Source organism: Pongo abelii, chromosome 1 (assembly GCF_028885655.2).
Source record: "Pongo abelii isolate AG06213 chromosome 1, NHGRI_mPonAbe1-v2.0_pri, whole genome shotgun sequence".
In the NCBI taxonomy this organism is placed as follows: Eukaryota; Metazoa; Chordata; class Mammalia; order Primates; family Hominidae; genus Pongo; species Pongo abelii.
In genome coordinates, this window is record NC_071985.2 from 3,552,480 (window position 1) to 3,576,824 (window position 24,345).

Consider the following 24,345-nt stretch of genomic DNA (forward strand, 5'->3'; position numbering starts at 1 on the left):
CAAGTTACGTAAATTCTGATAATGTTTATAAAGGCCCAAGCACAGTGCCTGGCACACAGTTGGCACATGACAATGCTATCATCATCATCATGACTATTATAAATATTATTATCAAGCCTCAGTTTCCACATAGTAAGATGAAGCAAAAATACCTACTTTTTAAGACTTTTTATGAGAATTTAATGACAGTACATGTAAAGCATTTAGTACACTAATCAATGATCCTTTGAAAGAATATAATAAATAATAAGTAGTAGAGCCGAGGCTGAATCTAGGTCTACGTGTCCCGTATTGTACTGTATTATATCTGAATAGGGGTTAAACCTATGTAATACAGGTACCAAAGCAGTAGGTGAAACGTAAAAGCATCTTTAGCTTGATAAGCATAAGAGACATTTTTCCCAAAATTGGAGTAACCCACTAGTGATGTGTTGGCTTCATAAAATAGTGAGTGTTTTTTGTCACTGAAAATATCCAAATGGTGGGTAGAAAACCGCTTACCGGGAATACGAGGGAGAGGGATGCGTGCAGTGGGGAACCACAATGATTTCCAGTATAGAGATTCCAGTCAGACTCCTAGACTCTACTCCATTTAGGAAAGCCTCCATCGGCTTCAACGCAGAAAAACAGTGATAGAGGAAGTCATCTTGAGAATGCAGCTAAAATTATTTTCTTAAAATGTGTGTATGAAATAAATATATCAGGAAATTTTCAGAATACTAAAAATTAACATAAATCACATTTTTATAGCCATAGATTCTATAATAGCATTTTATCTTTGACATCATGATAACCAACTGTTTGATCTTTATTTTATATATTCCAATTTCTTAGAGGTCAGCAGCTTCAGTTCTTTTCATACAGCACTTCAATGACACAGAGAAGAGAAGGTTAAGGTTGAGAAATCATTCATGTATAAATGTATTATTCAGGGACATAAAGGAGAGGCAGTCATGAAAGAACTGAAAAGGTAAAGATGGCCGGGCGCAGCAGCCCACACCTGTAATCCCAGTACTTTGGGAGGCCGAGGTGGGTGGATCACTTAAGGTCAGGAGTTCGAGACCAGCCTGACCAACATGGTGAGACCCCATCTCAACTAAAATCCAAAAACTAGCCGAGCATGGTGGCACATGCCTGTAATGCCAGCTACTTGGGTGGCTGAGGTGGGAGAATCGCTTGAACCTGGGAGGCAGAGGTTGCAGTGAGCCGAGATCATGCCGCTGCACTCCAGTCAGGGTGACAGAGCAACACTCCATCTCAAAAAAAAAAAAAAAAGAAAAGGTAAAGACATTTTGACTAGAAGTATATTTTATGTAATTAATGCCTGATAAGTTCTTTCTTTCATCGGAAAAAAACGAATGGGTTGTTTTATAAGATTTCCAGTAGCAGAAAAATTAACTTAAAAACTACCATAAGCAATATTTACCTGTCTTGTTCTTACCAAGGATAGTACAATATATTTCCTAAAGTTATTTATCCCAGCATACATCTTTAAACATCCATTAGCTTCATATAATTATCTGTGCCTTATTTCAAGGAAAAAGTCTCTCTAGCAGGATAAAATTAATATTTCCTGAACATCTATTTTAAAAAAAAAGTGGGCCAGGCGCGATGGCTCACGCCTGTAATCCCAGCACTCTGGGAAGCTGAGGCAGGCAGATCACAAGGTCAGGAGTTCAAGACCAGCCTGGCTAACATGGTGAAACCCCATCTCTACTGAAAATACAAAAATTAGCCGGGCATGGTGGTGCACACCTGTAATCCTAGCTACTCAGGAGGTTGAGGCAGGAGAATTGCTTGAACCTGGGAGGCAGAGGTTGCAGTGAGCCAAGATCACGCCACTGCACACCAGCCTGGGGGACAGAGTGAGACTCTGTCTCAGAAAAAAAAAAAAAAAAAAAAAAAAAAAAAAGTGGCGCCACACTGAGCATTATCAGGCAGTGAGGAGAAGAGCAGTAGCCTGTCCTTGGCTAGAATGTCCCAGTGAGCTCAGTCTTCCCTCTGAGTGCCAGTCCTTTCTCTCCATAGCCTCACTTATCTCACACAAAAGACAATTCTCCTAATGCATCAGTATGACAATATCTGAATTCAAGGATCAGTTTAGAACTGAAATGACCTTCACATAGCATGGTTACTTGCTCTCATTGGCCAGATCTACCCAAACCTAAAAAAATGAGGTCCGTACTCATCTGGTGAATTCAATGGGGTTAAGTGCAGGGAAAGTCTTAGGTCTTAATTATATAGATTAGAGGGGGAACTTGATTTTGACTTTTTTTTTTTGTAATTGTGTAATAGACTATTTGTCAGACTATTACCCTGGATTGTGAGAACTGCAGGGTGTTCAAATGGAAAACCCCTCATTCCAAGTGCATCTCATGAGAATTAAACTGAAATCTCCTATCCTTAGTGTCTAAAGATTACTAAAATATTGACCTAGCAATCTTTTAAAAATTATTAGCTTCATGAAGAACAGAACTTTCCTTAGGGCACAGACAGGAAAATCAGGCAATATGGTAATTTTTAAGGACCTCTATATCCTTAAAAGTTTCAGGAATACTGTGTGTTCCTAACCCTATCCTAAGAATATTTCATCTTGTCTGAGGGGTGCTCAAGTGTGGGATGCTCAAATAGGTGGGTAAAATGTTTATAAAAATTAAGAAGTCATTCGAGCTCTACAAATCCAACCCAGGTAATTGATGGGTGAGATATTAACTGAAACACTGTGAGACTCTCAGAGCCACTGCACCTGCTGAACAGAAAGGGTCCTGACCCAGGACGGGGGTGGCAGATGGACAGTCTCCCCTGTCAGCATGTAAAGGACAATCCAGGCTGCCATTTCATGTGAAAATGGCCAGTGCTGCTGTGGGCTGCCATGGCTCACATGCCATTATAGAACTATTTCAATGTTCTGAGGATTAAGGCTATCTGATAATGAGCAATGACATGACAGACCACAGCAGCCCCTAGAAAAACAACCCGGTCAATGACACAGGGGGAGAAGATAATAAAACAGATTATAAACAGCAGGGATAGGTAACAAGATCCCACGTTCTGAGGCAGAGCTTCCAGACACAGTGAAGATATTCATCCACATGTAACAAACACCATTAATGCTTTATTGTGAAGTAACACCTACTTAAAAGTATTCGGGCATATTCAAGAAGCATGCTAGTCATTCTGGAACTTCTCTGTATCGGGAATAAGAGCACCCGCCTTCACCTTTATATTTTCTAATTGGCTGTCAGGGAGGTCATTTCCATGGCTCCAGAGATTGAAAAGCATGTGGGGCTGGGTTTTTTTTTTTTCTGATTTTTATGTAAATTATCTATTTCATTAGTGCAGGAAGGTAATTCATGACATGACTTCAAATAGAATGTTTACTGCTACGAGGCAAACATGGTGGCCATTAGCCTCAAACAATATCATGTGAAAATACTACAGCCAGGCACTGTTATCATTTGGAAATGGATTGACATTTGCATGTTAATGTACAGTGTTAACCAATGGAAATCATCGCTGTGAATTTACCCTTAAAAATTTTCCCCTCATGCCTGTAATCCCAGCACTTTGGGAGGCCGAGGCGGGCGGATCACGAGGTCAGGAGATCGAGACCATCCTGGCTAACACGATTAAACCCCGTCTCTACTAAAAATACAAAAAATTAGCCGGGCGTGGTGGCGGGCGCCTGTAGTCCCAGCTACTCGGGAGGCTGAGGCAGGAGAATGGCGTGAACCCGGGAGGCAGAGCTTGCAGTGAGCCGAGATTGTGCCACTGCACTCCAGCCTGGGCGACAGAGCAAGACTCTGTCTCAAAAAGAAAAAGAAAAAAGAATTTTCCCATGCTTCAAGGACTTGTACAAGTTGCCGTCATCAGTGACTTCAGCCCTCGTGGATCATTGTCCTTTCCCTTGAAGTCTTATAGCAGTTGTCTTCTTGTTGTTTGTTTTGTTTTTTTCTTAAGGACAGGGTCTCACTCTATCACCATGCTGGAGTGCTGTGGCACGATCATAGCCCACTGCAGCCTCAAACTTCTGGGCTGAAGTGATCCTAGAGAGTAGCGAGGACTACAGGTGTGCACCATCATGCCTGGCTAATTGAAAAAGTTTTCTTTGTAGAGACAGGGTCTCACTTTGTTGCCCAGGATGGTCTTGAACTCCTGGCCTCAAGTGATCCTCTCATCTCAGCCTCCCAAAGTGCAGGAATTACAGGTGTGAGCCACTGCACCTGGCCAGCAGTTGGTCTTGAGATGATCTATCTTATGTTTTAATGCTTAATGACACGGTGCTTGACCATGTGGCCTTTTGCTTCTGTCTCGCCACCATCACTGCACTGTTCACTTATTCAGGGTCCATGCCATGTGTTTACTTTCTTCTATAGGCACAGACCTGCCCTATGGCTCTGTGCCCTGCTGGAGGACAGTACTTCTCAGTCAATCCAGCCTTTGGAATTATACTAACAGACTCAGAGTTCCAAGATTAAGTAGCCTGGAATTCTAGACAATGCTTAGACCTTGGATATTTTTTTTCCTAAAACATTGTCTACACATCATCACATCCATCCTTAACCTGGCCCTGGGAGGCAAGCAGAGAAGGTATTTGTACAACACATTACAGGCTGAAAACAAAAAGAAGAGGAAGGCTTGGCAAGTTCCCTGACTTTAGCCATGGCCACAAGACTGCTGACTGTCAGACCTGGGACTTGGATTCCTGTTTTCCATCCTCTAAATCCAAGGCCTTTCTACTACATCATGTTAATTTTGGTAAATGAAAGCAGTTATTTTATTTTATTTGGGCAAAATAAAACCATATGATAATCATTTATCTAATAATGAAGAGAAAAAACCATTTACATATTTTTGTATGTAACTCAAATCAAATCATATTATACATAAGCACTTACCAATTACTGATCTGGTTGCTTAGCAACATACCTCCATATTATAGGGGGAAAATGTCTCAGTACAGTGAGTTAGGTCGTGGCCAGAATTAGGATATAAAAGGGAAATTATAACAACTACTACCACCACAAGACAACATTATTATGGCCACCTTCTACTGCCTCCTGAACCTCCCCCCACATACACAGAAAGAATGCTGGAAGCTGCTTAAAACGAATCTCAGTGTTCCGGGAAACTCAGTCCATCAGTATTTATTGAATGATAATCATAGACAAAGAACTATGCAATCAATAAGCTATAAATATCACTAAAGCCATCTTTGGTTCGCCCAGCAGCTGCTCTGTATTAGAGTCTACTCCTAAATTGCACAGATGAGAAGCATCTACACCACCAAATGTTATTGATAACTTTATATTGACTCCACAGCAGAGATAACTGGGAGAAGTCTGAAGACACACAGCAGGTAAACCCACTACAGCTACAGAGCTTTACTCTCTGGTAGGAGCTGAAAGCTTTTCCTGAATTGTGTCATCTAGGCAGCACACATGAAAACATGTGAAGTTTGTTTTTCCGGGTCTCGCTAATTTCACTTAACATAATGACCTCCAGTTCCATCCATGTTGTTGCAAATGGCAGGATCTCATTCTTCTTTATGGCTGAATAGTACTCCATTCTGTATATGTACCACCTTTTCTTTATTCATTTGTCTACTGATGGATGCTTAGATTGCTTCCAACTCTTGACTATTGTGAATAGTGCTGCAATAAACATGGGAGCTTGGCTATCTCTTTGATATACTGACCTCCTATCCTTTGGATAAATACCCAGTACTACCATTGCTAGACTGCGTGGTAGTTCAATTGTTAGTTTTTTGAGGAAGCTCCAAACTGTTATCTACAGTGGTTGTACTAATTTACATTCCCACCCACAGTGTACGAGGGTTCTTTTTTCTCCACATCCTCACCAGCATTTCTTATTGCCTGTCTTTTTGGATGTAAGCCATTTTAACTGAGGTGAGATGATAATCTCATTGTAGTTTTGATTTGCATTTCTATGATGATCAATGAATGATGTTGAGTACCTTTTCATGTACCTGTTTGCCACTGGTATGTCTTCTTTTGAGAAATGTCTATTCAGATCTTTTACCCATTTTTAAATCAGATTATTAGATTTTTTTTCTATAGAGTTGTTTGAGCTACTTATATATTCTGGTTATTAATCCCTTGTCAGATGGACAGTTTGCAAATATTTTCTCTCATTCTGTGGGTTGTCTCTTCACCTTGTTGATTGTTTCCTTTGCTGTGCAGCAGCTTTTTAACCTGATGTGATCCCATTTGTCCGTTTTTGCTTTGGTTGCCTGTGCTCCTGGGGTGTTCCTCAAGAAATCTGTGCCCAGTCCAAATGCCCTGGGGGGGTTCCTCAATGTTTCCTTTTGATAGTATAAACCAATTTTTATATAAAAGCTATTCAATGTAAAACCTTTTCCTTTGTTTAAAGCCAAGTAACTACGAATGTTTGCTGAGCCAAGCTGCCTGTGTGAAAATAGACACTTTGGTACACAAAAATAAAGCAGAAAATATTTAATTAAAAAAATAGTCATTGGCATGGAAGGCTAAACAGAAGTATAAAGCATGAGTTTGTTATTTCCCGGCTGCAGAGATCCGGATTTTGAAAGACCAAATAAATACTCTGTCGGTGGCAGAATCCACGCCTTGCTGAGGGCTTTTGTCTCAGAAGTTCAAAGGGAAGCACCCTCTGCCTCTGTTTCTGATAAGTGTATTTACTGAGAAACCATCTGATGCTGTGGTTTCTCAGGGCTTGGTGAAGCTGCTGTAATGAATATTGGGATTCAAAGCATGTTAAGAATGACTCTTCTACTTGCCTTGCCAGGGGTTAACCCCTCTCGGCTCATTATACAGCAGCTGCTCAGTACCCCGCTGCCCCCCAGTCTCGGCTCACCTCTGGCCAGACAACAGCAGGATAGCAGACAACTGCAACAGATCTTCGCAGCTTCCTTTAATATTTTGTATGACGGGGACTCTGATGGAGCTGCCTTACTAATGACTAAGACGCCATCTGCAAGAGCTGGGCTTCAGGACCCAAGAGAAGGTTGAGGACTTCTGCACTAATGAATCTAATTTTGTCCAGAACTTGACAAGTTGGTGCCACACTCTATGAGCACCTAAGAACATATCGACTGTCTCGTTGCACTTCTCTATTTCTGTCTGTCCAGCAAACCTAGTAAGTCAGACCCAAATACTGCCTAGACAACAAGTTCTAGGTCAAGATCTAGAGAAAAACACTCATTAAAACAGAGAAGTTCTGTTTCTGAGACTTGGATGACCTCGGGAAGGTGGCAACTTGCTTTAAGCCACAGCAATCATCCATATTTTTAAGAGAGAGCATGCTCTACATTTTTAAGGACGTTGGAAGATGAAATAACCCAAAACTTATTCCCAATTCCTGTGGAATAGAAAATTCAAAGGAACATATTACCAATGTATAAACTGCCTTTGATGCCATGTGACATATGTGTTGACATGTGATTCCATAGCTTAGAGCTGCTTTATTGCCCATGCATCAGTATTTATCTCCACCCACACCTACAAAGCTACCCTTCCTTTGCTCCCTGCTGTCCAGGAGGGGTGGGCTCCAACCTGCCAGTACACAGTCACAAGAACTTCATCAGGGAGGAGAAAAGCAGAAGTACGTTGGACAATGAGAGGTAAAAAGTCCCTACTTGAGAAAGCACAGCGGGCAGGATCCCTCGCACTATCCTACCTGTGAACAGAGTTTTGCCTGCTGCCTGACCTCCTGACAGCGGCCGTGCACCTGGGTAACTGATGACCTGGCCACACCTATACCCCAGTTCTACTCACTCTTGTTCCTGCTGTTTAGCCTGTGTGGAGCCCTGTGTCTTGGTCTTCCCAGACGCCCCAGCTTCCTTTTTTTAGCTTCCTGATCTGCATCTCGGCTTCTGCTTGCTTGCCAGACATACACTTGCAAGCCTCGGCGCCAGTGTGGGTGGATCTGACCTTCTTTTTCATCTGCACTTAGGTGCACATGTACTTTTCCCTGTGCCAGCTGACCTTTTGACCATCAATCCGTTCTTATCAGATGCTCCCTGACTGCAGATCTTTATGTTCCTGGCCTGATCTGCCCAGCCTCAAGCCTGCTTAGTAACAGGGAAACTTAATAGCTTCTTGCCTTTTCCTAAGTCCCACCTAGTGTGCAATTATGGAAACTGGGCTTAATACATAAATTAAAAGAACTGTAAACACCTAAGACACCAGATCCATTTAAACTGCATTAAAAAGCCATCCCGCGCTGGGCGCGGTGGCTCACGCCTGTAATCCCAGCACTTTCGGAGGCCGAGGCGGGCGGATCACGAGGTCAGGAGACGGAAACCATCCTGGCTAACAGGGTGAAACCCCGTCTCTACTAAAAATACAAAAAATTAGCCGGGCGTGGTGGCGGGCGCCTGTAGTCCCAGCTACTCGGGAGGCTGAGGCAGGAGAATGGCGTGAACCCGAGAGGTGGAGCTTGCAGTGAGCCGAGATCGCCCCACTGCACTCCAGCCTGGGGGACAGAGCGAGACTCCGTCTCAAAAAAAAAAAAAAAAAAAAAAAAAAGCCATCCCAAAGCCAGATATAAATGATTTTAGTTAACTGACATTATTCCTATCTTTCATGAACATGAATAATAGCAAACTGGCTGGTCTTATTAAACGGAATTGATGAAACCATGTATCTACAATCCAGCTATTTCGGTTGTCTATAAATATAGACAGAGAAGGACAATCACCAGCTAATGAAAGTCCATTCCTCATGGAATGTCAGTGCCTGATTTTTCAGCTGAGAAGGAATTGTCTATAAAATATGTATGCATATCTTTTCTAGTTTAAGGACTATCCAACTAAAATTAAGATTCCTTCAAGGGATAAGCATATCCCAGATAATCTGATTTCAAGAATCGAAGGAATCTAATGTTCTTTTCATTACACCATGCTGCCTTTTAGATGCTCCAAGTTTCTAGCTAAATCATTTATACATATGGTAATGTAATGCTAAAAGGAAGAAGCTGAATGGTCTACCTTAAACAGAGAGCCCACTTAAAAGCCAAGAGTGACCACTAATTCCCTTAGAGTCTTCCTGCACCGTTTGATAGAAAATTATCTTGAACAGCATGAGAAACCAAAAAGAAGTAGTGTTGTTCACTTTTAATGTCTTTATTTTGAAAAGAAATAGAGCTTTATTCTCACTTTTCCCATATTTCAATTGTGTGAAATTAAAAACGGACATGAAATTACACACTTCAGATATAATTTGTTGCCTGAAGCAGCAAACCACCATCAAGGTGTGATAGCTAGAAATGGGCAGCCTTCGCAGAGCGAGTAAAAAGCCTTTAATCCGTAACTCTTTGCTGGGTACCTGTAGCTCTTTCAGAGCAAAGCTAATTAATTGTCAATGCTGGGTGACATGCTCTGTGGTTTGGGGGCTTCTTGGTTAATTAAATTTGAACATAAGAGTCTCATTTGCTAGAGGAAGTAATTTCTTTTCCCCCCTTTCATTCCAATATTTTTATTTAACAAATTATTTACTGTAGTTGAAACCTGAAGAAATCATTAAGATTATTTCAAAGGAAAACAATTTGCATGGGACCTCTGCATTGTACAAATATGTACCAGACACAGAAGTGGGGCAGAATTTCTGCCCTTGACTCTGCTGAAAAGCTGGACTGCACCAAGACCTGGGCAGATGTTTAGACGGCTGGTACCTTAGCAGTCCCTCTAGAGGCAGAGAGGTAGAAATTCACATCCCCTCCTTTCCTGTCTATGCTACCGTCAGGTTACCTGGGCTGGAGTGTTTGCAGATTGCTAAAAACCATGGCAGAATTACACTGGGCAATAAAGGACACTCATCACAGGCAGGTCCAAAAGCTGTGAAACAAGGAAAGGAGGCAGCTTTCGTTTTTAATAGAGAAGAAATCTTCAGGAAGATTTAGTTCAAATTTTCTAGTTAATTGTAAGAAACCAGGCCCTGTTAAGCTGCATATTTAACTAATGTTTACTTTAATGGACATGTTATTTGTAGGCAGGTGACATTTACAATATGTAAAGGTAATTTTTAATGCTATGGATACTGTTAGTTATTAGAATCGTAGGTTAAATAATTTCCATTTTTTGGCAGAATCTGGAGCAAAATTACATTATTTTAAGTACCCAGATACGTTTAAAATACTATCTCAACTTTACTAACACATTGTTAATTATAACTAATTCTACAACACTGAATCCTTGGCTAAGAATAAAATCACTATGCCTCATATTATTATGAGAAAATAATATTTATGTTTTGATGGCACTTCTAGGAACAGATTGTGTGAAAAGAAGAAAAATACTTGTTCTCTAAATCAGAGCCATCCAGCTGCGTCTGTGAATATATTCAGGTGCAATTGGATAGACTGTAACTCGTGTTATATAATCAATCAACCAATCAATCGTCTTTTCCTTGTGTGAATTCCCACGTTTACACAACAGCTTTGACAAGTTGCCTGTAATTTGAGATTTTATAAATTGAATCTTATTTCACATTGATTTCTATTAAAATTTCACAGACATCTTATCTGTATGTATGCTATTCACTTGAGAAGGGCTACAAACACTTTATCTTTAAATAATTGTGCTTTCTCTCTAGCCTGTCCAACAAATCACTAATAACAACAAACACTGAGTCGTTCAATGCTGTATTTAAAAACACACAGAACTGACTCCTAATACATGACTGACTACCAAGAAATGGCTTAGAAATATATAAGATTCTTTATTTCCTACATGAGCCTTTGCCTCCATAGACAGAAATAACTTATTTTCAAGATAGACAATCTTGGCTTAGATCTTCATTCAGAGTATTGGGATATAGAAAATCGTTGATTCCAGTTTTCAGATTTGAGAGTCTTCTGCATGAAGCTGGCAGCTGGAGTTATGAGAGTGGATGAGATGACCCAGGGAGGTGCAGAGTAGAAGGCAAGCAGAATGTAACCCGCGACAGATCCGTGAAAATCCTCAATACTTCATGAGTGAATATAAAAGAGAAGATTACAAAGGAGCAGCCAGAGAGGTAAAGAGGAAGATGGAACAAGTGGCTAATAATATTAAATGCCCCTGAGAGATCAAAAAAGACAGAGAATGCAAAGTGTCCCTTGGATTAGAATTAATGAGTTCATTATTGACCTTGAACAGAATCAGAGGAAACACGGAGTACATTTCAGTGAGTTGAGAAGTAAATGGGGGTGGAAGAAGTAAAGATAAGGGGGCCTCGGCTATTCTTTTGAGAAATTAAACTATGAAAGAAAAAACATAAAATATTAAATTGTTAGGTATTTACCTAAATGCCTTAGACTGAATTATGAAGCTAAGATATGGCTTTGTTTTTTATAGAGGTTAATATTAACATAGAAGCATTTATAAAAAACAGTTATTTAGCTTATAAAATTAAAGAAGATATCCTTCATCTTATTATCCATGCATTTATTTACTCATGTTATTCCATAAATATTGATTGAATACCTACTATTTATAGGTTACTATGATTTTACCCAATGTTCTCTACATAGGGATCCATTTTTTTTTTTTAAATCCTCAAAGGAAGACTAGGTATCTCCAGACAAATCATATGTCACTTTATTGGGTAAGAATAATAACACCTAAACCTAGTAAAAAAAATACATACAGGCTTTGGAGTCAAATAGGCTTGGTTTAAATCCTGCCTCTGCCACTTACTTTGATGTGGATGAAAATAATGGTAACTACCTCAAGGGTCTGTTGTGAGAATAAAGGGCGTAAGGTACGGGAAAGTGGCCAACAGAATGATCTGCATACAATGAGAGCACAGTAAATGCTTTTGTTCCCTTCCCCTATCTTTTACTCCTTTGTAATCCATTTGCCTTAGCATCCATAAAATTCAGAGCCTAAGAAATGTCCAAGTACAATAACCAAGTTGGTCTAGGAACTGGTGTCTTTTTCTCTCTCCCCCTAACTGGTTCCCAATATATATTTTAAGATTTAATTTATTTTACAAATATTTAATGAGTTGTGTTAAATCATTTCGGGAAAATTGGTAAGGTGTAAATCTTTAAACAGAAATTATATGTGACTATTCTGTATTTATTAGTCTTCTAGGTGATTTTTTTCTCACACTTTTATCAAGTTTGCTAAGAGGAGCTCACATCTAATGGTATACTGCATGCTGACGTTGGATTAATCAATCCTTGTTCTTTCAAAGTTAGGTGGGTCAAAATTAGATGTTGCTGTGGTCTGAATGTTTACGTCCCTCTTTAAATTCATAAGTTGAAATCCTAACCCACAAGATGATGGTATTTGGAGATGGGGCATTTTAGGAGGTGATTAGGTCATAAGGGTGGAGCCCTGGTGAATGGGATTAGTGCCCTTAAAAAAGGAGCCCAGGGAGCTTGTTTGCCCCTTCTGCCATGTGAAGACACAGCGAGAAGGCACCATCTATGAACCAGAGTGGGCCCTTACCAGACACTGAACCTAATGGTCTCTTGATCTTTAACTTCTCGGCCTCTAGAACTGTACCAAAATAAACTTCCGTTGTTTATAAATTTAGACTATGGTATTTTTGTTATAACAACCCAAAAGAACTAAGACTGGTATTGTCTGTGATTCTAGATTATCTACAAATACTCTGTTTAACTCAATCTAGAGTAGAGAATTGCTCAAGGGCACTTTTAAGCTGATGATTTTGACAGGGCTCATAAAGTCTAAAATGAAATGTAACTGGAGAAAAGAATTGTGTAAATTGAGAATATGGGACCCAATAAATGCTTTAGCAAACATTGATTTAGTAATATAGTACTTTAGTATTTCAGAGTTCTCCCAAGAGAGGCAGAAAAGAGAAATAGTCAAGGGTACAGGATGCGAAGCCAACTGTCTGGTTTCAAATCTTCTTTCTGCCACTCAGAGCTCTGTGGCCATGGTTAAGTTCCTTAACTTTCCTGTGCCAGTTTCCCCAGCTGTAAAACAGGATCGTAAGAGTGGCTAGCCTCATGGAATTGTTGCGAAGTTCAAATAAGATGATCAGAACAGTTCCTGACTCAGAGTAAACACCTGGTAGGTGTTTGCTCCCATTATTGTTACAATAAAACATTAATATGAAAACTATATCCTAAGTGTCTCCGTTTAGACATTTTTTCTTATCATCTTTGTAGAATATCCTAAAGAGCAAGGTGAAAGGGATGCCTTTGCTGTAAGCCCTGCTGCATCACGAGTCAGCTCTGAAGATTTCCCCCAGACACTGACACCACCACAACTGGCTGTAGCATATTGACTCCCATGTCAGTTTCAGGTCCTGGACATCCTGAATATAAGTTCTGGTTGTGCAGTTGGCTGGGAGGGTCTTGTTTCTAGCTAAAAAAGGACTGAAAAAAGGACATTCTGAATTTGAGCTGATAAATTGGGGTCTTCCACAGCCTAAATCAGCTGTCAGGGAAATCTCCTCTTAGTGCAGTTGCTTTGCCCTGAAAACTACCAGCTGAAACTAGATTCTTATGTCAACCATGTGTCTGCAGTTTTTGTGTGCTGGAGGCAATTACTTACTTGGTAGTGTGTCCTCATGCCAGATGAACGGGGACAGGACAACTGATTGTCAACCTCACCAGGATGCTGTAGGCAGTGTTCTGAGGCACTTAGAGAGCATGTGCGCAAAATCAATACGTATGCAAAAACAAAATGCTGTGTTAAGCTAACTAACACAGCTGGCCCACAATCTAAATTGGGCATAGGCAGTATCATTTTCTTTAATGCACTGGAAATAAGTTGTGCTGGTCACAAAGGCTGATAGAGCCTGACTGCTATGTCCCTTATGCCAGCCAGGCATCTACCAGCACGGGCCATAGTCAACATGAAAAATGGACCAGGCTGGGCGCGGTGGCGCACACCTGTAAGCCCAGCACTTTGGGAGGCCGAGGCGGGCAGATCACAAGATCAGGAGATCGAGACCATCCTGGCTAACACGGTGAAACCTTGTCTCTACTAAAAATACAAAAAATTAGCCGGGCGTGGTGGCAGGTGCCTGTAGTCCCAGCTACTCGGGAGGCTGAGGCAGAAGAACGGAGTGAACATAGGAGGCAGAGCTTGCAGTGAGCCGAGATCGCACCACTGCACTCCAGCCTGGGTGACAGAGCAAGACTCCATCTCAAAAAAAAAAGAAAAAAAGAAAAATGGACCAAAAGCATACAAAAGCACCTTACCGCTTCTTACAATGGGCTGTAATTATTTGTGTCTTCCTCACAAGACTGAACACTTCATAAGGTCAGGAGCCATGTCTATCTTTCCTACAACTGCATTCCCCAAAATTGCCTTGTCTATAGTGAGCACTACACAAATACAGACGGATGAGTGGATGGTCGGAACTGGCTCAAAATCACTGACACCACTGAAGAAGGAAGTCTTGTTGCATGTCTTCCCAACAGGGTCAGCCTGGGGGTCCTTCCAGTCTTCCCAGCTACAGAATGGTTTGGAAACGTTGGTCTAGGTGGAGGTAGACTTATACTCAAGGATTGCACTAGCTCAGAGGTTTTACAAGGCAATTGTTTGGAATATATCTGGATGTATAAGCATCTAAATATTTTCCAAAACAAGCCTGTCAGATTATATTAACAGACTCTTCATCATCTGTAGGGAAGATGGTTATTTTTATTGTATAGAAGCATGAGATTCTGTTTATTGCTTTTTTTTCGAGACAGAGTCTCGCTCTGTCACTCAGGCTGGATGGAGTGCAGTGGTGCGATCTTGGTTCACTGCAAGCTCCATTTCCCGGGTTCACACCATTCTCCTGCCTCAGCCTCCCAAGTAGCTGGGACTACAGGTGCTCGCCACCACACCTGGCTAATTTTTTGTATTTTTAGTAGAGATGGGGTTTCACCGTGTTAGCCAGGATGATCTCAATCTCCTGACCTCGTGATCCGCCCACCTCGGCCTCCCAAAATGCTGGGATTACAGGCGTGAGCCACCATGCCCGGCCTGTTTATTGCTTTTTAAAGGGTACAGCATAGTCCAACCTCTTAAGCATTCCCCAGGTTCACCAGTATCCTTGCTTTTCTGCCTCCATATCCACACCAACTAAAATACACCCTACAATGTTAAAATGACATCATCTTACGGGTTAGGATTTCAGCTTATGAATTTAGAGGGAGACACAAACATTCAGACCACAGGGAACATTCATCCTACAATGTTCCCTAAAGGAAAGGCATGTGGTCCAGGCTGATCATTAATTAATATTGCCCTTTCTGATATAAGTTCCATGAGAGTGAGGCCTTTTATTTTCTTAACTGCCAAGAATGGTGCATGCTATGCAGTGGATACTCAATAAACACTTACAGGATGGATGGATGGATGGATGGATGGATGGATGGATGGATGGATGGATGGATGGATGAATGGGTGGATGGATGGATGGATGGATGGATGGATGGATGAATGGATGGATGGATGGATGGATGAATGGATGGATGGATGGATGGATGAATGGATGGATGGATGGATGAATGGGTGGATGGATGGATGGATGGATGGATGGATGGATGGATGGATGAATGGATGGATGGATGGATGGATGAATGGATGGATGGATGGATGGATGGATGGATGAATGGATGGATGGATGAATGGGTGGATGGATGGATGGATGGATGGATGGATAGATGGATGAATGGGTGGATGGATGGATGGATGAACAGATCGTGTTTGTCTTTAAGGTTTGCTGACTTCTTAATGATGACAATGCGTAAAATATTTCTTGACTTCTTAATGATGACAATGCATAAAATATTTCTTGGTATGGGTTTCTCCAGGCTATCATGTTCATAAAACAAATATAGTTATTGTGTTCATTGTAATAATTGTTCCACATCATCATTAGTCTGTGTCCAACATGTGTTTTCCCAAGCCTCTGGGAGATGGGTTTTTTGAAGTTGCCAGTCAAAGCAGATATGCTCACTGTGTTCTCTATGAGTTAAAGGTTGTAGACTTGTGCTTCATAAGGACAATTCCAAAAGTCAATTTGATTCAATTATTTTTTTGTTCCTATTTCTGGCCTTTAGAAATCACTTGCTGCCAGACTAGCTGGGGACGGCTCTCTCTCTCTCTTTCTCTCTCTCTCTCCTGCAGAGGGGGCTCCAAGCCCAGATTTTCCTTGGCTTCTTCCTGGGGTAGTTCTCAGCATGATGACAGCGATGCCTTTAGCTATTGCTCACATTTACTGGTAACTAAACTGAGTTACCAGTTAGTTGAGTATTTAATTTTAGTTTACACTACGAAAATTTAATTTTAAAAAAATGTAGATTTTTGTAAAATTATATTTTCAGGGTAATTAAATCAATGATATTCTTGTACTTCAACAATATGTTCTTATTAGGCTATCAACTAATGACAACAATTCAACAATTCAATTCTAAACTTGTTCTGCATTTCTTCAAAATAAAAACATGGGCTAAACCAAATACAGTCATGCACCATATAACAATGTTTCAGTCGAGGACGAACCACATATATACTGGGGGTCCCATAAGATAATCTTATTTTTACTGTACCTTTTCTGTGTTTAGATATGTTTAGGGACACAAATACTTACCATTATGTTACAATTGGCTACACTATTCGGTACAGCAACATGCTGTACGGGTTTGTAGCTTAGGAGCAACAGTCCTACCCTCTAGCCTAGGTGTGTAGGAGGCTACACCACCTAGATTTGTGGAAGTACACTTCACGACGTTCAAGCAACAACAAAATCACCTAATGATTCACTTCTCAGAACACATCCCCATCATTCAGTGACACATGACTATACTTAATTATTATTATTATTTTTTTTTTCAGATGGAGTTCTACTCTGTCACCCAGGCTGGAGTGCAGTGGTACCACCTCGACTCACTGCAGCCTCTGCCTCCTGAGTTAAAGCAATTCTCTTGCCTCAGCCTCCAGAATAGCTGGGATTACAGGCACCCACCATCACACCTGGCTAATTTTTGTATTTTTAGTAGAGATGGGGTTTCACCATGTTGGCCAGGATGGCCTCGATCTCCTGACCTCGTGATCCGCCCGCCTCAGTCTCCCAAAGTGCTGGGATTACAGGTGTGAGCGCACTGCACCTCGCCTCACTGTACTTAATTTTTACCTAATCTTTTTTCTCTGTCGGATACTCAAAGCTTCTTAACTAAAACAAATGAGACTGTATAAATCTGTTACTAAATACAGTAAATATTCTATTACAGGACACAGTCATCCATTTCACTAGGAAAGAAGTTTCCATCTTCTGAACTCTAATAACTCTCATTATATTTTTAAAATAACTTCCTATGTATATTATTTACCTATATGTCTTACCTCCTTTCAAAGCTCTAAGCTTCCACGGGGTAAAGCCAGTATCTTATTCAAATATTTATCCTCTACGTTACAAGGGCTTTATGAACATTGGTTGAATGACAGAAATCGTGCACAAAGGGGTCCGGGAGTCAGTGTGTAAGAGTGTAGCAGTCCTCACTAACTAGCTCATGGACTCTTAGCAGCTTCCTTACCCAGAACATCATTCTTCAAAGATTTGAAAATCCACAAAATACATGATCTCTGAGGTCTCTCCCAGCTCTGAAATGCTATTGCTCTGTAACCCCCGCGGCGTTCTGACTCATGACTAAAAGCATCCTAAATGTTGTTCTACACTTCTTCGGTGTTTTAGAAGGCTCATCAGTATTTTTTCCCAGTATTGTGAGTTTTGGGAATTTGCCTTAATAAAGTAACTGGTACCAGAATGCTGGCAGTCAGTGTTTACTACAATTGTAAAAAAGCCTTTGAATTGCCTAAAACATGGTATAAAATCCCGTGCTTTTTACTACAGGTAGTTTCCCAGTGATGACTTAGGACTTTTCAAGTGAAATCAAGTTGTTTAGACTTTATCTCCTCTTCTTTCTCCTGAATAGTTTTTCCTTCTCAAGCAAGGATTTTTAGAAATGGATATACTAATACCAGCTCAAGATAAATAGATACAATACATTAACAAGTAGCCTAGGTTGACTCAGTAACAAAACCCAGGTGTGGGTCCATTATTGGCCCATGGTGTCCTGTTTCCAGTCAGCTGTGATTGGTCTTCATCACCATTGTAACATCCTACTTAAGGGGATGTATTACTAATCATCGCCCGCTCTGAGAATCTGAAAACTATGTTGTCTTAGTTATCATGAAATATTAATAAAATTATATGACCCCTGCCGGGCGCGGTGGCCACGCCTGTAATCCCAGCACAGTGGGAGGCTGAGGCAGGTGGATCACAAGGTCAGGAGTTCAAGACCAGCCTGGCCAAGATGGTGAAACCTCGTCTCTACTAAAAATACAAAAATTAGCCGGTTGTTGTGGCGGGCGTCTGTAATCCCAGCTACTTGGGAGACTGAGGCAGAGGATTGCTTGAACCCAGGAGGCAGAGGTTGCAGTGAGCCGAGATCGTACCACTGCACTCCGGCCTGGGCGATAGAGTGAGACTCATTCTCAAAAAAAAAAAAAAAATTACATGACACCATTCATTTTCATGGTCCTGTGCATACACAGAGAATCACGCCAGTTCCTCTGCCCAAATGCCCTCCCTTCCCAGCCACCTCCTGCTCACTCTTCTAGACCCAACTCTAATATGACTCCTTCTCTCCGAAGCAGAATTATTCATCTCTTCCATATGTTCTGTGCTAGCAGAGCTACCTTGTGGCTTATCACAGGTATTATAGTTGGGATAATTTGTGTGTTCACCACTCCTCTCTTTGATTCATTTTTGAATCTCCAAAAGTTTACACAGCACCTATAATACATTAAGCGCTCAGTAAATGTTTGTGTGGCAAATATCTGCTTCCTGCCCTCCGTTTGGTCTGCAGGTCTCTATTTTCATATTAAACTGTTGACTGGATTTTTCCTAAACTCCCAATAAAGTTTCAAAAGCATAATGCAACAGAGGTTAACATTTGTATTGATTTAGTCATTGTCACCAAAAGCTAAATGCTGGAAACTATTTCTCCCATTTCCTTTTTTTTTTTTTTTTTTTTTTTTTTTGAGACAGAGTCTCACTCTTTCACCCAGGCTAGAGTGCAGTGGTGTAATCTTGGCTCACTGCAACCTCCGCCTTCTGGGTTCAAGCAATTCTCCTGCCTCAGCCTCCCTGCCTCTAGCTGGGGCACGTGTCACCACACCCGGCTAATGTTTTTGTATTTTAGTAGAGGTGGGGTTTTTGCCATGTTGACCAGGCTGGTCTCGAACTCCTGACCTCAAGTGATCTGCCCGCCTTGGTGGCTGGGATTAAAGGTGTGAGCCACCACACCCGGCCCCATCCCCATTTTTATATTCATGTTCAACTCTTTTCCTATCCCAGTGCCACAATGCAAATTTTTGCCTACACTCACTAATTAAATACCAAGAGAAAGCCCCCACTCCGACCACGGTCAGGTGGGGGTGAAAGCAGCAGCCGTGGGGAGCAGCCAGAGCAATCAGCCCGGCGCCCCCTCCCCACCCCCAAACCCCCCCAGTCACCAGCTTTTAGTCCCCAGTATCCAGGGACAGTCTGGCAACCGGAACTTTCGTGTTCAGCTGAAGAGAATGTGCAAATGACAGTTTTGGCTGTCAAGGAGCCTATTACCTAAGCAAGGAGCTTACATATTTATGAGCTGACATCTCAGATTTGTGGCTTTGCAGTATTCCTCAACTTCCCTTTAGAGCAGCCAATAGGCACAGACAGGCCTTGCGGGCTCATTACTTCACCCCACATCTCCCCCCCCACCAAGACACAGCAGGTGGTTCATTTGTGGAGACACCCAGGGTCAAAGCAAAGTGAAAAATGAGCCTGCACCAACTCCTGGGCTGGACCTGAAGAGGTGAATAATAGACCCACAGTGCATTCACTCTATGGCAAAGGCAGCTGCAGCGGGGCGTTCATATAGATGCAAGTAATATCAATACATACAGCCCTACAGAGCTGCCTATTAGCAAATCACGCTCACGTACGTGATTTCATGTCATCCTCTGTGCCATCTTGTGGCTCTGCATGAGGACTGGCCATGGGAATGGACCATTCCTATTACACGTTTTGTTGTTGTTGTTCTGCAAATAACATTTTCTGAAGGAAAAACAGACCCTAACACCATGGAAGAGCTTGTTTCATCACGGACCAGAGTTCAAGCATTGCTATGGAAAATGTATCATTCTGCTGATAAAAAAGATAAATCCAGATATGACCTGCAAGGCTGGGTTCAGAAAGAGAGAGCAATACGGTGCCATTCTCTTTAGTCCTGGATAGTCCCACCATGAAAACAAACTCAGGGGAGCAACAGAATAGAATCCAAATACTCCTCCAGGGAGAGGACTCATGAGATACAACAAAAACCCAAGTATGAGGCTATCGTCCAAACCCAGCTTTGTCAGACTCAACACCCTCTGCCCTTTCCCTGACCACGCTGCCTCCATGAGGATTCTTTCTCTTTCCTCCTCTGCTTTTAGAAATCATTTTCCCTTCTCCACCCTCACAGGCAGGGGTCTGAAGTCCCTCATTCATACCCTGGGCCAAGCCGAGTTACAGAGTGAGCCCTCCCAGTGCCACTGACTTTCAGAATCTTACCTCTCATTTTGAAATGAAAAGTTTTGTTGCTCACAGTTTCAACCATCAGAGGTTCTAGCCCACATAAAGCCTGGCCTGCTTCTACAACAAAGAATGGGCCCACACTGCAAGGACAGTATAAAAGAGAATATTGTCTTGTTTCACTAAAATGTATGAATCTCAGTATCTGAGAAACCAACCAAAATATTGGTATAAAAAAACGCTTTGTCCTCACACTAACTTAAAACTGAAGGCAACTGCACAGCACTCTACTCATCAAAGCTTTCCACACACATTATTTCATTTCATCTTCACTCAAGACCTGAGGCAGGGCAGGGACTCTTCATCCATTCCTTCTGTCATTTACGCATCCGTTCGGCAAACATTCATTGAGTGCTGCCCGGGTCTTGACACTGAAGGCAGAGCTTCAAGACAGAGATTACAGTTGAGTGGGAAAGGCAGACAGTGATGGCTACGCGGTGAAGCATGGAGAGATGTAGGTGCCATAGGATGGCAGAGGAGAAGCCCTGACCCTCTGGGGCTCAGGGGATCAGGGGAGGTCTCATAGAAGGAGAGAAGAAAGGAGCCAGCCAGGAGGAGGACCCGCTGTGCTGAGGGACCGGCATGAGTCAAGGTGGGGAGAGTGGTGGAGTAAGGAGTAACCCATTTAGGGCTGGAGCATGGAAGAGGGGTGATCATTTTCTTAAGATCACTCAAATGGTTATGCACAGAGCTGGGACTCAAACACCCAGGTCTTGACTGCTACTCCAGCATGCTTTCCATGCTGTGACATTGCCTCCCTGTCTTCCCAGGTCCCCTGTCATTAAGGATCTGGGTCCTCTGTTGGAAGGTGTCTGAGAGACAGACCTACCGCTTACAGGAGAACATGAGGACAGTATTGACATCAAGGCTATGACCAGACGCTAAGCTAAGCACCATGCATTATCTCATTTAATTCTCGAAAAACCTAATGAGGTAAGCTTCGCATGCATTTTACTGATGGAGAGAATAGAAGTCAAGCAATGTACCAGCAGTAGTTCAAATGGAGGTAACAGCTCTGGGTTCTACTACATTCAGATGTTACCTAATCGCCGCTCTTCCACTGACTCCTAGAGGAAGATACGAGAAAAAATGTCTAGGAGAGAAGCCAAGTCCTTGCTCTGGTCAGGAAAACTTGCAGAGGCATTTTTCACAGGTCATTCTCCAAATTTATTTTAATTTTCTTTTTTAAAAACCTTCATTATATAAATGTCTATTTTTTATTTTATTATTATTATTATTTTTTGAGATGGAGTCTCACTTACTCTGTCGCCCAGGCTGGAGTGCAGTGGAGGATCTTGGCTCACTGCAACTTCTTCCTCCTGGGTTCAAGCGATTCTCCTGCCTCAGCCTCCCGAGTAGCTGGGACTACAGACACCCGCCACTATGCCTGGCTAACTTTTTTGTGTTTTTAGTAGAGACGGGGTTTTGCCGTGTTGGCCAGGCCAGTCTTGAACTCCTGACCTCAAGTGATCCGCCTGCCTCGGACTCCCAAAGTGCTGGGATTACAGGTGTGAGCCACTGCGCCTGGCCTTATTTTTTATTTTTTAACTGACAAGTGGAAGTTGTATATATTTATCATGTACAACACATTGTTTTAAAATATGTACACATTGTGGAATAGCTAGACCGAGCTAATTAACATATGTATTATCTCACACACTTTTTTATGGTGTGTGAGATAATAAAATAAAATCCACTCTCTCAGCAGCAATTTTCAAGGACGTGATGCATTGTTATTAACGATATTTACATGTTTCTCCCCCGCAGTGTCTCCAGTGGAAGAAGTGGGAAGATGAGGTTCGGAAGGGGTGCATTCTTTCAGCGTGCCACAGGCTTTGCAGCAAAACTCACCAGGAGCTTGAGAGTTCTCTGCAGTGTAGATGAAATGAGGGAGGAATGGAGTTTTCAGGGAGAAAAATGTGGGCCGATGTAACACTAAGGCCAATTAGCTCAGACAAAGGGCAAAAACGAGAACCGGCAACCTGTCTAGTAAGAAAAGTGAGCAAGGCCCTAATGCAGGCGCTGTTCCTCAGAGTTCAACAGCTGAAGGCCACGCTTGGTTTTTACAACATTTCTTGGGCTCCCAGCTTTTCAGAACAGCACCCGTTGTTAGAAAGACGGCTGTCCAGAGAGAGAACATACCAGCATAGTGGGATCGTTGAGCAAAGCAAGAACACTGGCGCTGGATCTCAAGCAAAGCTTTCTGGCAGAACATCGGGCCGAAATGAAAGCTTCGTTCCACGTGTAAGGCACTGATCAGTTTAAGAGTTTTCTTCACCATCTGCCCTTATCAGTTTAGACCTGCTAGGTGCTTCACAGAACTTTGCTTGAAACTTTAGAGACAACCCACCTCTCTCTCTCTCTCTCTGTCTCTTTCTCTCCTTTCTTTCACCTTGACTCTGGTATTTTTTTTTAATTGCTCAGCAGTTTTCCCGATGCCAATCAGCTGCCTCTCTCAAAGACCGTGTGCAGGTATCAGCATATCTGGTCTCTTTGCTCATTCACTGCTAAAAAGCACTCTCCGTCCTCCATGAAAACACGTGAGATTCTAGAGGGGGCGGCGGGGTGGGTGTGTGGGGGTGCGGGTTGGAGCTGTGAGAGGCACAGGCTGGGGGGTGGAGGAGAGGGTGTAGGAGGGTGGGGTTGCTTCCTCTGTTAGTGAGCAGAAACTCGAAAGATGGTTTCTTTTTGCTTTTTCTTTTCTATTTCTGGAGCAAGCTTTCTCCTTTGCTCAAAATCCAGGGGCATGATGAAAGACTGTCTGTCTCCCCTAACCCAGAAAGGCTATAACTGGTATCTGCTTTAACAGGAAACCCAAAACAAGGATGAGAACTGGAATTTGGGTAAGAAAATTCTTCCTTTTTTAGTCATTGTTTTTTAATGATTTTCCTTTCCCCGGCATGATTTTTGCTCTAGGTTTTCCACTCTGCTTCAAGCCTCTTCCAGATGCAGGAGTCTAACAGAGTCCACGTAAACAAGAAAACAAAACAAAACGGCACAAGATCGAAAGCTTTTCCCCTTGTGATACAACCACTTTATGTGCAGAGAGGTGCTCACGTGGTGCTGCCAACATGTGTTTTCTGTCTCAGATTTCCCTTGATAACAAAGGACATATTTTAAAAGGCGTGGCCCTAGGTGCATTTGGCCAGCAGGAATCCGAGTGGAGTTTGGGGATTTCATTTGGCTTTAGGCTGATCCCCTCGGGTGCCCAGTGCTACAGCCCTTGATGATGTTAAACCCCAATTAATAAAGTTAGGAACACTTTGGGTCAGGTTTGTAAGATATGATCTCATTCTATTGCTCACAGAACTGATTTAATATTCAGGAATCAACTGAGCTCATTCATTTCCAAAATTGGCAGCCCTGCATGTTGCTTTACAGTACTCCCTCTGTCCAAGGCTGGGCAGGGCATTTTAAAAGGAAATCTGTAGAAGAGTCTTTCATGATGTTCCAAGACTCAGAGAGAAGGATGGGGGCTGGGAGACAGGCAGGGTGGACAGGTGGGAGGGGCAGTAGCTCTGCCTGGGGTATGAATGTGATAGAGAGAGAAAGGCAATGATAGCTCGGAAAAACTCATGACTCTTATTGTTAGAAATCCCACTTCCAAATCTATGCAAGTTTTAAGAAGTCAGAAATAGCTGCATTAACATTACTGCATGGACTTTTTTTTTTAAGTTGCAAATGACCACAAAAAAATCAGCCATCTCTTTTGATGACCTTACCTAAGTGATTTATGATCTTAAAAGCCTCCTTTAAAATACTGCTT

General features: G+C 42.0%; 1 protein-coding gene across 3 annotated transcripts in view; it reads right to left on the minus strand.

Annotated features, from left to right (window-relative positions):
* KIF26B (kinesin family member 26B) overlaps window positions 1-24,345 on the minus strand; it is a 562,023-nt gene that overhangs the window by 177,864 nt on the left and 359,814 nt on the right. The window lies entirely within an intron of this gene.